General features: G+C 33.5%; 1 long non-coding RNA gene across 3 annotated transcripts; it reads left to right on the forward strand.

Moving 5' to 3' along the window:
* Positions 1 to 8723: 8723 nt before the first annotated feature.
* Positions 8724 to 12120, forward strand: LOC145032771 (uncharacterized). Of its 3 annotated transcripts, XR_013677206.1 has the most exons (4): positions 8724 to 10682; positions 11148 to 11260; positions 11788 to 11846; positions 11936 to 12120. It is a non-coding gene; the product is annotated as an uncharacterized LOC145032771 (long non-coding RNA). The 3 variants fall into 3 exon arrangements; XR_013677205.1 differs by having other exon boundaries at positions 11788 to 12120; XR_013677204.1 differs by lacking the exon at positions 11788 to 11846.
* Positions 12121 to 14815: the final 2695 nt, after the last annotated feature.

The raw sequence follows: 14815 nt of genomic DNA on the forward strand, positions 1-14815 counted from the left end.
GAAACCACATTTATACTTTTAAGTATGGTCAATACTTGTTATTACTCGGTCCTCTAATTTAGGACTACGTATATATAATGTATTAACAAACCTGAGAACATATAGAAATTTCATTTAGTTCAAACATGTCCATGTCCATTTAAATACATAACATTTTCTATTAATAAGAAAGATTACTTATACATTTTGGTCTTCAGTCATAAGACTACCTTACACAGATTTTAAAGAAAATATAGGATTTTCTGGATACATATTCTGACGCTTTTACAAGGAAAACGATTTACTTTTCTAACGAAATCTCTTATGAACTCACCAACCTTTGTGTTGACACTTTTCAAAACTACTTGTATTCTCAGGAATTCAGTGAAAACAGGAAATCAACAACGTTTTGAGGATGGGACGATAAATCGTCAAACAATTCATTTTGTATTATAATGTAATTGATGTGAATCATGTAAACATGTGCTTTGATGTAACGTTTTCAATTATATTTGTGTTGGTTGTATTTACTTTGGGCACTATTATACTCATTGTTGTGATACTCTACATGAAGTCCTCCACCCCCGGACGTTTCCGCCATCCTTGGTTTGGGGGTGTGACAACTCATTTGATGATAACCTGAATGACGATAAATCTTGGAAAACCAAGATGCACCCTGAAGTTGGTCAAACAAATCATCAATCCTTAGGAGTGGATAACGGTTATTTACCGTTAGCTTATTCAGCTCCCGGTAGTCAATACACATTTGATGTGACCCATACTTCTTCTTCACATACATGATCGATGCTCCGCATGACGAAATGCTCGGTCTAATGAACCCCTTGTCTAACAGCTCTTGTAGTTGTGTAGACAATTCCTACATCTTTAGATGAGCTAACCGATACAGTGCTTTGGCTATCAGAGTCGTACCCGGAACTAAGTCAATCCTAACATAAGCAACATATGTTAGGAGGCACCTCAGGAAAATCCTCCTGAAACATATCCGGGTACTCCCTTATAACCGTCATATCATCCACAGTCGTCGTGCCCTAATCCCAGGTATCCATAACATAAGCAACATATGCAAAACAACCCTGCTGAAGATAACATTTGACCCTAGCTACTGAACATAGAACCGGCCCACACTAAGCACTCTGTCCCTGAACCACTAACTCTTCCCCATTTGGGGTCTTTGGCGAGACGCCTCCAAACTTCACTTTAACACTTTGGGGGGTCCAAATGGACAACATCTTGGACATTTGAATCAAAAAATTCATTGAATGGCTTCAATCGATGTCCATTAACCTTGTAAGTTTTCCCCGTGTCGACATTTTTTAATTTCCGCACCTCCATTGGGACTCTTTTCTTGTATTTGACTTTCTTTTTACGGGAGAACCATACCGGACTCAAACCTTTGATAATAGCAATCATCCAACCATATTCTTTCTTGTACTTGTTCATTAAGGTGACCAACTCTTCCTTCTTTGACATGGTTTTTGAGTAGGTGACCGGTTGGGCGTCTTCTTTCTTGTGATACGTATCCTTTGAAGAGTCCGACAAATTTATCGCTTCCATCTCTTGTGGTTGGTCTACCAATGGAGTTAGTTTCTTAATGGTAGTGGGCGGCTCAACCTCTCATTCATTAACCCCTATCACTTCCTCTATAGTTTCATTGTCAGCTTTTTCAATTTCTTCTTCTTCTTTGACAACCTCTTCCACTTCTACTTCTTCTTCTTCCTCTTCTTCATATAACACTCTTGGGCCATCAAAAATTTTCTCATCATTCAAAGGAATGGAACATGCACTATGCGATGGGCTCTTTTCGGATGGTAATTTGTCTTGAGCTTCCATTAAACTAATTGATTGAGCAATTTGTGTTATTTGTTGCACTAAGCTTTTGAGGCTAGCTTGGGTTGTTTCCTGAAAAATTTGGGTAGAAGTGGCAATGCTTTTAACAATGTCCTCTAAGGACATGCTTGGCGTTTCAGTTTGTTGAGGAGGGTAAGGATAGGGTTCTTGGAACAGTGGAGTTGGTGGGTATTGGTTGTTTCCCCAAGTTTGGTATGGGTTTTGGTATTGGTTATTTCCCCAAACTTGGTTGTTGTCCCACCATTGATCATGTTGAGGTTGATCATAACTCGATTGGTTTGACAAATAGTAGCTTCCCTTCTCTTGCACGTCTCCCCATTCTCCTTGTAAATATGAACACATGTCGGAATGATGTCCATTTTGGGCACAAAAATCGCAAAGAAGAGGTGTGGGCTGCACACTTTGGTCACTTTCAATCATCATAACTAACTGAGCTAGCTCAGAAAGTCGCTCTTCGGTGCAAGGAGTGTTCATCTCCAAACCATACTTCTTTTTTTTTTTTTTTTTAATTTCAGGAATTTAAATTTGAGTACCTGCACAATGAGATCTAGGCATAGAGAAACAAATTGATTAAAAATAAACCAATCCCCGGCAACGGCGCCAAAAATTTGGTGGTTGTCGAGGCCAACACAAATAATAACCCTAATTATTACACACTAAAATAGTGTATAGTGGTAAAGGGATCGAATCCACGGAGACTGGTTCAATTTGATAACTCTATGAAAAATCTCTTTGTAAAATACTTGGAATATGACAATAAATTAAAAATGGGGGTTGTGATGTTTTGAAATACTTGAAACAAACTAGAATTGACTATGATTTTAATAGACAATTGCAACAAAAATAAGAATTTGATGTAAAATCAATAAGGGAAAGATGGTTGACTTAAAGTTTTCTCACTTTGACTTTTGATGAACATATCATTAGAATTCAATGGTGCAATACTTGTTTTAAATCCTCAATTTGGCTATAGTAATCCAAGGAGCTTGAGATTACCTAGACTTTTCTTAATTGTTGAAATGGCTAGAGAAGCTCATAACAATTTCCTTAGTCAAAGTCACTAATTCCAAATAGCATGTAATTAGTGAAAGTCAACTAGCATTAAGAACCAAAAAGTCACCAAATCCAAGAGGGGTCAAATGCTTTCACCACCATGTTGGAGGAAATGTTTTTATGATTGTGTGAAGCAAAAACAACACAAAAATCATTTGTTGCTTGCTAATTTGAGGATCCTTTACTTAATCAAGAAATTAGCCAACTAATCACCACAAACACATTTAAACTCATGAACTAAAACATACAAGTAATGATAAGATGTTAAAACACAAAACATTTCCATAAAGATTCAAGAACATGTTCATGGATTCTTCAACATTCAACAAAAGTTCAAAGGATTAACCAAAAGTCAACCAAGATTAGTTTAGCCAAGCATGGCTAAACACAAAGAAACAAAGTTAGAGAAATTTGTACCAAACATTAAGCAAGAATCAAGAGGTAAAAATATGATGTTCTTCAAGGGTTCTTGGCCTTCAAAAGTCTCCAAAACTCCAGAGAGAATCTCCAAAAATCGGATGTGCAAGTGTATCCAAAAGATGGGCACCAACCTTCCTCAAATAGCCTTCCAAATGAATTTCCGAAATTACCCCTGCAGGGCCTTGCGCGACCCGCGTGCTGCTGCGCGGGTGGTGCCTGACATGGGCTTCTTTGAGATTTTGGGCCTCTAAAGCATATCCCACTAGCCCAGATCGAATCCAATCACCTCCTAGCCCATTTTCTTCAAGTTTTTCTTCATTTAAAGCCCAATTTGACCTCTCCAAATCCTCAAAAGCTCGTGAACTCGCCCGATTAATAATTTTCATACGCTTGAATGTTCCCCCGCATCTTTCAAATTTAAAGCTCAATTCTTCCAAGCCTTCAAGCAATTGACAAGTCCACCCCATGAATCACCTTTATAGCCATCAAGCATGAAATCTCTAATTCCCTTCAAGCCCAATCGCCTCGCAAGAGTGCCGCCCCGCTAGTTTCCAAGAAAATCTGCAATAATGCTCAAGAAACTAGAAAGTACCCCGAAATGGTCATAAAAATAACAAAAGGGAAAATATGCATGAAAGTTAACTAAAATGCGAATGAAATGTACTAAAATAAACTATAAAAATAAGTAAATAAAATGAAGCTATCAGCATTAGTTAGATTTTTTTGATGGTATAAATTGTTAACATTGATATATAAAATTTTATAATATACTTATAATAAATAAGATTATATGTAACAATTTAATAAAGATAAAAAAAAAAAAGTTAAAAAGACCAATATATATTTTAAACATATCAAATAATATAATATTATATAATAAAGATAAAGGTTAAAACCGTAAATTAAAAAGAATATTTTCAAAAGTTAAAATTGTAATATTATAAGAACCGTTTTTATAATTTTAAACAATGAAATGGAATATGGGCCAACAAAGCATTTCAAAACAGCCCATTTGTACAAAACATTTTAAAACCAATACCAACACCGTTTTTGCAAAATAAAAAACTCCTGGAAACGGGAGTGAACCACGTTGGATATGGGTTTTCCCAAGATTGGAGGTTATGAACTTGTGATGTCCACTGTTAGACCTGAATTATTGAGCATGAGAATTGAGAAGTATGTTGTAATTGCCCCATAGAGGGGGACTTTGTTGTTGTTGCTCGGGAGGGTTACGACCTCTTCCTCTCCCTCGTCTTCCACTGTTACCACCGCCACAACTGCTACCACGAGAGGGCGTTTGCTGGTTGAGTTTGATCGGAGCCACCTGTGGTATTGTTGATGATCAATGCATGTTCGAAATCGGTAGTCGTTTGTTTCTATCGGTTTGTTTCTTCTAGTATAAGGCGTGATTTTGCTTCAAAGAATCAAAGAGATGGTTATTTTGTTGGTGAATGATGGCCACTCCACCGTGTCATTTAAACCAAAAATTAATTGGAGTACAAGACGATTGTTCGTGACCGGAGCATCGACACTAGCAACTTGACCAGGCACAATTTTAATTTCTTGACAATAGGACATCATATCCTTGAAACTTTCAACTTTAATTTGGCTAAACTGGCTTTCGAGATATACAGCTCGAATATTTTTGTTGCCTTGAAAAACATTTTGAAATATGAAGTCTCGTCCATGCTTTGAGAGTGGTAGTATCTGATTCCAAAATAGTTTGGAGGAGATGATGGGAGATGGTGGCATATAGCCATTGTCGGACGATTGCATCCGGACGAAGCCAAACTTCGTTCTTAGGTGATGATTCTGTTGTCGTGGGTGGAACTATATGATCGAGAACATCATATGCAGGACAATGCAGTTTGAAAAAAGTATAGCACAGGAGGAGTATTGGCCTTTGTCAGTTGTCTAATATAAGAACCAGTTGAACAAAAGTTTTGATGTTGGTGAGGATAACTCGGTAAAGAGGGATGAAACGGAGAACCAGGTGCGGTGGTTGAGGTGCTGGAACATGGTTGCTGATGGATAGTTGCGACGATGGTTGTTCTTGAATCTTGCCGATGGATAGTTGGTGATGGTTTGGTTTTTGTCGGTGGTTGTGGCGAACAATGATAAATTTATACGAGGAGGAGGAGGATATGGACGATTTCTTGATATGTTGGTGACGGTAAAAGAAATAAGGAGGATTGTACTCTTGGAGTGGAAGAGAGTTTTTTGGGAGTGAAAGAGTAAAAGGGTAAGTTTCCTAGGGAAGAGAAATAATAAAGTGTTATGTGTTGAAGCTAATTAGATATGAATAAAAAGGTGAAAAAGAAAAGAAATCAATTTGTTTCAAAGAAAAAGGAGGATTGTACCCTTGCTTTTCTCATTCATTTATCATTTACTTATATAAGTTTATAGAATTTATAAAGAAAACAATATCGAATGAATAATAACACTATATAGATTCGAACAATCATAATAACAATCGAGTATAATGTCTAACAAGGACAAATAACTAAAATCAAAGAAAGTATAGCCATTGTTTTTAATTGATAAATTTGTGTGTGTCTATCGACCGCTGCAAGCATCGATCGATAATCATAAACATATGTCGATATAGACAAACTACTAAAGAAATCACACTTAAATACTTCGATTTTAAAGGAAACTAATAGATCGATGGATGGTTAACTAAATTGAGATTGTATTTTGGAAAATCAACCGAACGAATGATGAACTAATTCCTTGAACCTAAACTTAAATGCGAAGATCGGTTAAACTATTTTTTAGTTTGATTATCTGGTTAACCAATTAACTATTTATTAATTATAATTCTATTAAAGGTATATGGGTGGAGGATGATGCACTTGTTAATCAGAGTTCTAGGTTTAAGCAATTGGAACCATCTCTTATTAATTTTCTTGATATTACTCATTCTCTTGATGAGATTCGTAAAGCTATTTGGAATTGTGGGAGTGATAAGGCTCCGGGTCACGATGGTTTTACTTTTTCTTTTATCAAAAGATATTAGGATGTGTTAATGTAGGTGTTTGCGCATTTGTCTCGTATTTGTTTAAATCGAATCATATCCCATTTGGATTTAATTCTTCTTTCATCACTTTAATTCCCAAAGTGTTGAACCCTTTGTCTATTAACGATTATAGCTTGATTATTTTAATTGGAGTAAAATACAACATTCTTGCAAAGCTTTTGGCTCTTCGCCTTGCTAAGGTAGTTGGTTTTGTGCATAGTCACATGGAACGTGATATCATCCGGTACGAGAACATGGATCGGGAACGTGGTTCGTTAGCTTGGACGTATCGGTAGGAGGGGGTAGGTTCATTTCGGTATACCCGGTACGTCCCGATACAGTGTATCATAGTATCCGGTACGGTGTACCATAGTATCCAATAGAGTGTACCATGTTTAGAACATAATTCCAAGAACAGTTCACTTAGATTATAACATAAACACTTCAAATAAGATGTAATATTCTAGCAACTAACACTTCAAAATTCAAAACATAGAAATTGAAACTAAATACAAGGAATTAAAAAACAGTAACAATTAAAAAAAAAAAACAGGAACATTAACACCTAAAAAACTTGAAACCAATCCATCATTTGCCTTTTTTCCATTTCCATTTCCATCTGCATCATCATCATCTCCCTCTAAGTTCTCCCACTGCAGGTCTTCATATCTTGTACTTGGTGTAACATCTCCCTCTGGTACGTATCACAATATTGTCCGCTTTGAGCTCCCGACACGAAAACTTCTCAGGGGGTCTCCCATCACTGGATTGCTCTCACCCGGGCACGCTTAACTGCAGAGTTCTTATGGGATTTCTGCCCTCACGACTTTAAAACGCATTGTGACAGACAATGTATCCACACCCCTTATAAGGAAATGTTCAAACGTGTTTACAAGACATTACTAATGCCTACATTTCAAAACATACCTCATTTTTTTATTTTATTTCAAATTAGTTTTATAATCTGTAATGTTTATAAAATTTACAGCATTTCAAAATTTAGTGTTCACTTTTAAATTTCCAATGATGCACTTTTAACAAAATGTAATTATTCTTTTAAATATGTTGAGTTTTGCTTTATCCATTTTAACCATTGTTGGACTCTAGTTTAAAAGGTCAAAACTGTCAGATTTTCAATTACCAGTTGTAGTGTTTCTTCTTTTTCACAAATGGAGTTTAACTTAATTGACAAATCATAAATTTTTAGCAAACACTTTAAAACTTTCACATGTCTATTTAATCATCAACATACATCAAAGATTGAAGTTCAGAATATATCTCAATCTAGTTTGAAATCTATATATATAGGTATTATTCTTATAGTTTTAACAATAACAATCATTACTGCTACTACCTTCTTTCTCTTTCCCCTACACTTAATTTCTTGCTCTCTTTCTGATTTTAGATCTCACACACCCATAATAATAACATAATACATTGATAACTTTATTTTTGTCTATTTTGCTTCTCTTGCTACCATGTTCGTACACATACATATTAGAAGTATCAACCTGAGCGATTAATACATGTATAGTCATGAGGTATAATTTTAACTTTGTCAACTTTGAAATATTTAATTACGTCTTTTATCATATACATTTTGTTTTTATTTTGAAATTTATTGTAAACAAGAGATCCTTATTTACATTTGCTATTTCGTTCTAAATTCGGAAACTTGATTTAAAATGTAAATTTCATTGTATTTTCCTTATAATTAATGCACAATATGAATACCCTTGAGCTAATCATTTTTCTAAGACCACAAAGTAAATGTGAATGATATATTTCTTATGCGTCTTCTTCTTAAAAACATAAAAAGTAAATATTACGATTATCTATCATTCAAATGCTTGTTTTTGGTAGAATCACTGAATTAAGAATGCATTATTTTCAAAGATCGACCTTTTAACACCTTTCTTAATATAGCATTCTACTTTGCAATTTTCAGCGTGTTCCTAAACTCTCAAACTTGGTTTCATAAATATTCTGACTCTTAGTAATCTTGAATTTGTCCAGACTTAAACAATTGGTCAGTTTTTCAAAAAGTCTAATACTAATATTTCTATACAAATTCTGTTAATAACGATTTAAATCTTTAACCTTAATTAATCTTTATATTATTTTACTACTTCGTTTGATTGTCCCTCATGTATCTTCATTCTTTTGGAATTATTACATATTTTGATAATAGTGAGATTACTTATCATTTCTAAACACTCGAAATGCTATCTAGATAATGTGAATTAATTTATCATTAACTTTCATCACCTCCATTTACAAGAAAATGACTCTCTCTCTCTCTCTCTATATATATATATATATATATATATATATATATATATATATATATATATATATATATATATATTCTTGGTCATTTCGTGTTATTTGTGTATATGGTTTTCTCAAGTGAACTGTTATCGCTTATAAAAAAGATATACACAATCAATTGATGGAAATTGGGAGATTTTGTTACCAAATACCGAGTCGACGTTCCCAATTATTTCAATCGGCGTCCCTAGGCTTCGGCGTTCCCAAACTTCAATCGGCGATCTACATCGTCGTTCCGATGTTCAAGAAACACGAATTAGGGTAAGGTCAGTTCAATTTTGAAATCGCTCAATCTATAAATCCAAGACATGTTCCCCATGCGTTCGGAACAAAATCGTACCCCAATCCAGCATGCACGAACTGGAACGTGGATCGTGGCAAGTCTAGCGATTTATGTTACTATGGTTTTGTGGTCAGCTCGGAGCAGCCTGCCTTTATTAAATGCAGAAAATTTTTAGACGATCCTTTGATAATTAATGAGGTGGTTGGCTGGTGACAAGAAAAAAAGAAAAAAAAAACTCATGATTTTTAAAGTTGATTTCGTGAAAGCTTACCACTCGCTTTCTTAGAATTATGTTTTCACTATTATGAATTTTATGGGATTTTCTAAGAAATGGTGTGATTTGATTTGTTCTTGTCTCAATAATGTTTGATCTTTGGTGTTAGTTAACGGAAGCCCCACTGATGAAATTTCTATAAAATCTGGTTTGCGTCAAGGTGACCCTTTTCTCCGTTTTTGTTTATTCTTGCTATGCAAGGATTACATGTGGCTATGGAGGATGCGGTAAATGCTGGTATTTTTAGTGCCATTAAAATTGAAGATGGAGATTTTTATCACATCTTTCTTATGTTGACGATGCGATTATTATTTGTTATTAGAGCCGGGAAAATATCATGAATACTATTGGCATTTTGCATTGTCTTTTTATGACATTGGGATTACAAGTTAATTTGCAAAAATCTAACGTGTTTGGTGGATCAATTTGTTGTGTTAACAGGGTGTAAGGCGGTTTGTTTACCTTGGGTTGCCGGGAGGATATCTTATGTCTCGTTTTTCTGGGTGGAAGCAAATTATTGAAAAATTCATAAAAAAAAAAGCTTTCTTCCTGGGAGATTAAGTTACTTTCTATCAGGGATCAGTTAATGCTTATTAAGTTTGTTCTGGGTTTCTTGGGATATATTAAATGTCTCTTTTTCGAATGTCAGGTGTAGCAAATAATTTTCTTAAGAGATTGAGAACGAGATTTTTTTTGGGGTGAAGAGGATAATGAGAGAAATTTACATTGGGTCAAGTGGAATGTTGTTTTGGCAAGCTCAAAAAAGGGAGGGTTGGATATTGGCTCTTTAGAGGTATTTAATAAGGTGTTATTGTTTAAATGGAAATAACATTTTTTTTTTTAATTTCAACGAATGATATTTTGTGCAAAGTTATCAAGATTATTTATGGTAGAGAATGTGGTTTTGGTTTGGATATGCTCGACTCGTTTTCCTAGACTGTTTGCTCTTGAGAAGCAGAAAGATTGTCGCATTAGTAAAAGATGAAATGGTGCTGACTGGGTTTGGGATTGGAGTCGTTTGATCATGGGAGGTACTGGGTTGGTCCTAGTCAGTTGCAACAAATGCTTGATTTGCTTATTAATTTTCCTTTCTCGAACTCTTTAAGTGGATCAGATCATTTATGATTGCAGAACTTAGAAGATGTATTGATGATTTCACTTTACCAAAGGATATTTTTTCTACTAGGTGGATCATCTTCCTCATAAAGTGAATAATTTTTATTGGTGCCTACGGTTAAACAGGATTCCAACTCGGGTTAATCTATAGAATAAACACTTTGACTTACCTTCAATTGTTTGCGACATTTGTAACTCATACTTGGAAAACCTTTCGCATATTTCTCATTTCCTGTAAGCTACGTGGCTGTGGAGTTGTGGTGTTTTCTGGACAGATGGTGTGATCGAGCATTCCCACATTTGTGGGGGTCGAAGGTGTTGTGAATTAGATCAACAATGTTAGTTTTTCTTCTTTCAAATGTGCGGTTTTGGAGTCTATAATTGTGACCATGTAGTGGATTTTTTAGAACTTCCATAACAATGTTCTTTTTAATGATCTTAATATTAGAAGGAATTTATTGATTGATAGATTGATACTATTCTTATAATTGGATTGTGCGTAGGCTTGATTTTTACATCAACCACCATCATCTACATTCCTCATTATGTACATGTGAGATTCCAAGTTCGATTTTTATCGGGTTTTTTTTTATAATTTTTATCTAAATCTCTTTTAAGGTCTTATTTTAATTTATCTATGTTTTTATTAGTTCTTTTGTGTTTTTGTTCGAACGAATTAGACATAAACATGGTTCTTAGTTTTATGTCCATTAATCAATGTATAGGATTCTATGTAATTGCTTATCATTGTTTCTCTTCTTCCTATGTCCCATTAATCACTAATAATGTTTGGAATGTTGCAGCCACCTCTTCTTCTTTACAATGCAGACAGTAAATAGTTGGCATTTTGAAAGATAAAAAAGAAGGATTTAACAAAAAAAGATCTTTCAATAAATCAGATGAGTCAGATGTTGAGGTAATATAACTTTATGATTGGATTAATTTGAGTGTTTATTTTCTCATTTTCTTTCGTTGGATAGTGAATTTATTAGAGTTATTTTGTTGGCAAGTAGTTCATCAACATTTTGTAATTGAAGAGAAGCCTTTTAGGTCTTTATAGTTGCAGGCCAATCTCAATTAATTCACGTAAAAAATTTCTCTTTTAGCTAATTTTCATACTGAACCCTTAATTTTCATAAAATGTGATATGTGCTCTTGACAAAAGGAACTTGAACCCTTAAATTTCATAAAATCTGATATGTGCTCTTTACAAAAGGAACTTGGTATGCTTTTTCTGTTCATGTTGGTTTATTTGATTATAAAGAAAAGGTTATATACATGAAAGTCAAGTTACTCATTGATATTGATAAATTTAAGTTCCTTGATATCCCAAAGTTTAAACCCTTGAATTTCATGATTGGTTAATGTCAATGACGTGCATCTTGCATCGTTTCAACGTAAATTGAATTCAAGTTGATTGTCACCATTATTCCTGATGTCAAGGAATCAAATTTCAACTCTTCACTTCAGATTTCTCCACATGGTGGGAAGCATAGGGTGTGGTTAGTGGTGTGCGGTTAAGTTTGTATATGTTTATTAAATCTTAAAATTACTGCTAAAATAGTTTTTGTGCTTCTTTTTTCTTTAACAGATGGAAGGCACAAACTTGAAATAGCAGAATAAGAAGGCATATTCTTTATTGGTTTATTTTTAGTCGTATTAGATTTTCATTATGTGGGTCGAAGCTTGCGACCTTTTTGTTTGGCAAAAGTGTCTTTTAATTTATATATTTTTTAAATGGATTGGTATGAAATAGATGGATTATTAACCAAAAAAATGGACATTTACTTCTTGAACCTTATCACGGTTGATATAAATTCTGAGTATGTTTTCCTTAATAGATGTTTAAATTTATTTTGTAAAAGCCAGATTTTATTTGGTTTTGAAAACAAAGTACTTCAACAAGTAATTCACTAAATATGAAATCAATATTATTAATAAATAAAAATCTTTGCAGTTAAAAGCACTTCCAAAATCAAACATGCCAACAAATTGTCTTATCTTTGATATTACATGTTTCGTGAAGCAAAGTAATCGATAAATTCAAATCTATAATTGACCATTGAAAAGAAACTAATTATAAAAAAAAACAAATATTCGACGATCGTCGCTTTGCGCTAGTAAACTGTTAGTGTGTATGTGTGTGTGTGTATATATATAGAGAGAGGTTCAAATATTCTAACTAATTATTGTGTGGATATAGGGATTAATGTGGACCAATCATTTCAAAAACCTAGATAAGGGTAACATAGTAATCTTAACTATTAATTAATTTTGGTAATTCAATAATTTAATGATTAACCCTTTATATTAGGAAAATTAATGTTTCATGAACCAGATATAACAAACATTGACGTTCAAAAAACCCGAAATCTTTCGATAAGCGTTTCTCAATCGTTGGGATGATCATGAAGAATAGGAGAGGAGGTTGAAGATTGGCTACTCGGCCGAAGATGATGGCATCACAACCTACGAGGGAACCCATGTTTATGTCGTCTGCTTCCATCGCTTCAAAAGATTGAAATTGGTCATCATCTTCCCGATTTTCACCGTGATCTTCGTTTTCCTGAGCACTTGTAAGAAGGAGTCTGCTGAGGTATACTTCGCTTTAATGCCAATTGTATTTGGAATCGTTTTGGCGAGTAACAACAAACCATTGTTTCATTTGTTTGGACTTATGATGTGCGTGGGATATGATGTGCGTGGGATCCACTGCTGGCAAAGCGTTGAAATCGGTCACGCCAAGGTTGCTGTTGCAGCGGTGGTTTCTGTAATGATTTTCAAAAATCCGATGACGGCGATTGGGATTTCCTGTTTCGGGGTGACGATAATGGGAGTAGTTCTTTATAACGAGGCAAGGAAAATATCTAAAGTCATAGTTTACTGACAACCAAAAAGAAAATTCACTGGTGCACATTCTTTTCCTCTTGCTTTCATTTGATAATTGATGACTATTTAATTTCACTTCTTTCTCGGCTTAATTGAAGGCAAAGAACATTACACAATTAGATTGTATAGTATTTCATATTAGTGTATACCATTCGTTTACAGAACATTCACTGTTTATGTTTGTACATTTTTACACGTTACCAGCAACATGAAGTTAGAATACGAATTTCCTGAATTGAAAGATTCTTGAAATGATATTATTTGCCTCTTTATAGTTATATGTATGTAAAAATTAATTACCTACTTGATTTAGTTGAACATGGATATGTTGTCATGCTATAGAGACTATTGAGGGTGTTCCAATTCATCTTTACCTTTAATATGAGAATAGAATAATACTATCCTTCTGAATGTTTGGAGATATGTGTATTGTGGTCTGATGACACCATGAGATCGAATAAAAGAAATGATAAAATGTGGTTATGGATACGTGTGAAGTATGTGAAATAAGTTGTTTATTTTTATTTATTTTTTGTTTCTTTTTCATTGTTGGTTGCTATTGTTGTATGTGACAGATTATTCGTGTCCTTTGACAGTGAAGAAAGTGAAGAACAAAGCTCCATTTGAAGTTATTGTTAAAAGATAATATGGACAAATGGACTCTTCGAGTTTATCAAGGAAAAGAAGGACCTCAATTTGTTGTTATCTTAAGGTACTTTTTTTTTTTTTTTTTTTTTTTTTTTTTTTTGTAATAAGCAATTGCAAGATCCATGTCTCAAGTTATGGATGGACACATCTATTTTATCAGTTGATATGTAGTGTATTCTATCGGAATGTCTGTTATAAATGTATTTCATCAAAATGTGTTTATATGTATATACATAATTTGTTAGTTCTAATCTTCTAATTACAAACAAATTGGTTCACTTGTTCATTATTCTAAAAAAAAAGACCAAGTGATGTGGGCATTTTCTATTATGGAAATCAAATGAGCTTGCAAAAAAAAAATCTCATGTATTTTGGATTCGAAAAGAAGATCAAAGGTATTTTGGATTGTGGAAGAAGATCAAGTGTATTTTGGATTCCGGTAGAAGATGAAGTGTTTACAAGAAGGAGATGATGATTCTTACAACAATTTCAAGAATGTTCCATTGATAATCATCAATTTCCGAATAAATGTAATATATATTCATAGTTGTATTCTTTTAGAATGAATGTAATTAATGATTTTAGTAATATTGGTAAAATCAGAAAAAAAAAATATTTTTTTAAGATAACCATAATCACATTCTGTTAGAATGCCCGAATTAGTAGAATTATTATCCAAAAAAAATCATATTTTTAAAGTTTAGAGAATTAGTTATTCCAAAAAATATACAATTTTCCTTTTTTAACTTTATTTCAATTGATAAAAATACCCTTATCATGAAATTAGATGTTATTTTTCACTTATCTTTAATTTAATAATATATATTAATCACTTTTTAAAAATAATTAAAACAATTGGTGTGTAATAAATCGTACATTCACACAAAAACTAGTTAGAATACAAAAATCTAAGCCTATATATATATATATATAT

This window comes from Lactuca saligna, chromosome 2 (genome assembly GCF_052625555.1).
Source record: "Lactuca saligna cultivar CGN05327 chromosome 2, ASM5262555v1, whole genome shotgun sequence".
Lineage (NCBI taxonomy): Eukaryota > Viridiplantae > Streptophyta > Magnoliopsida > Asterales > Asteraceae > Lactuca > Lactuca saligna.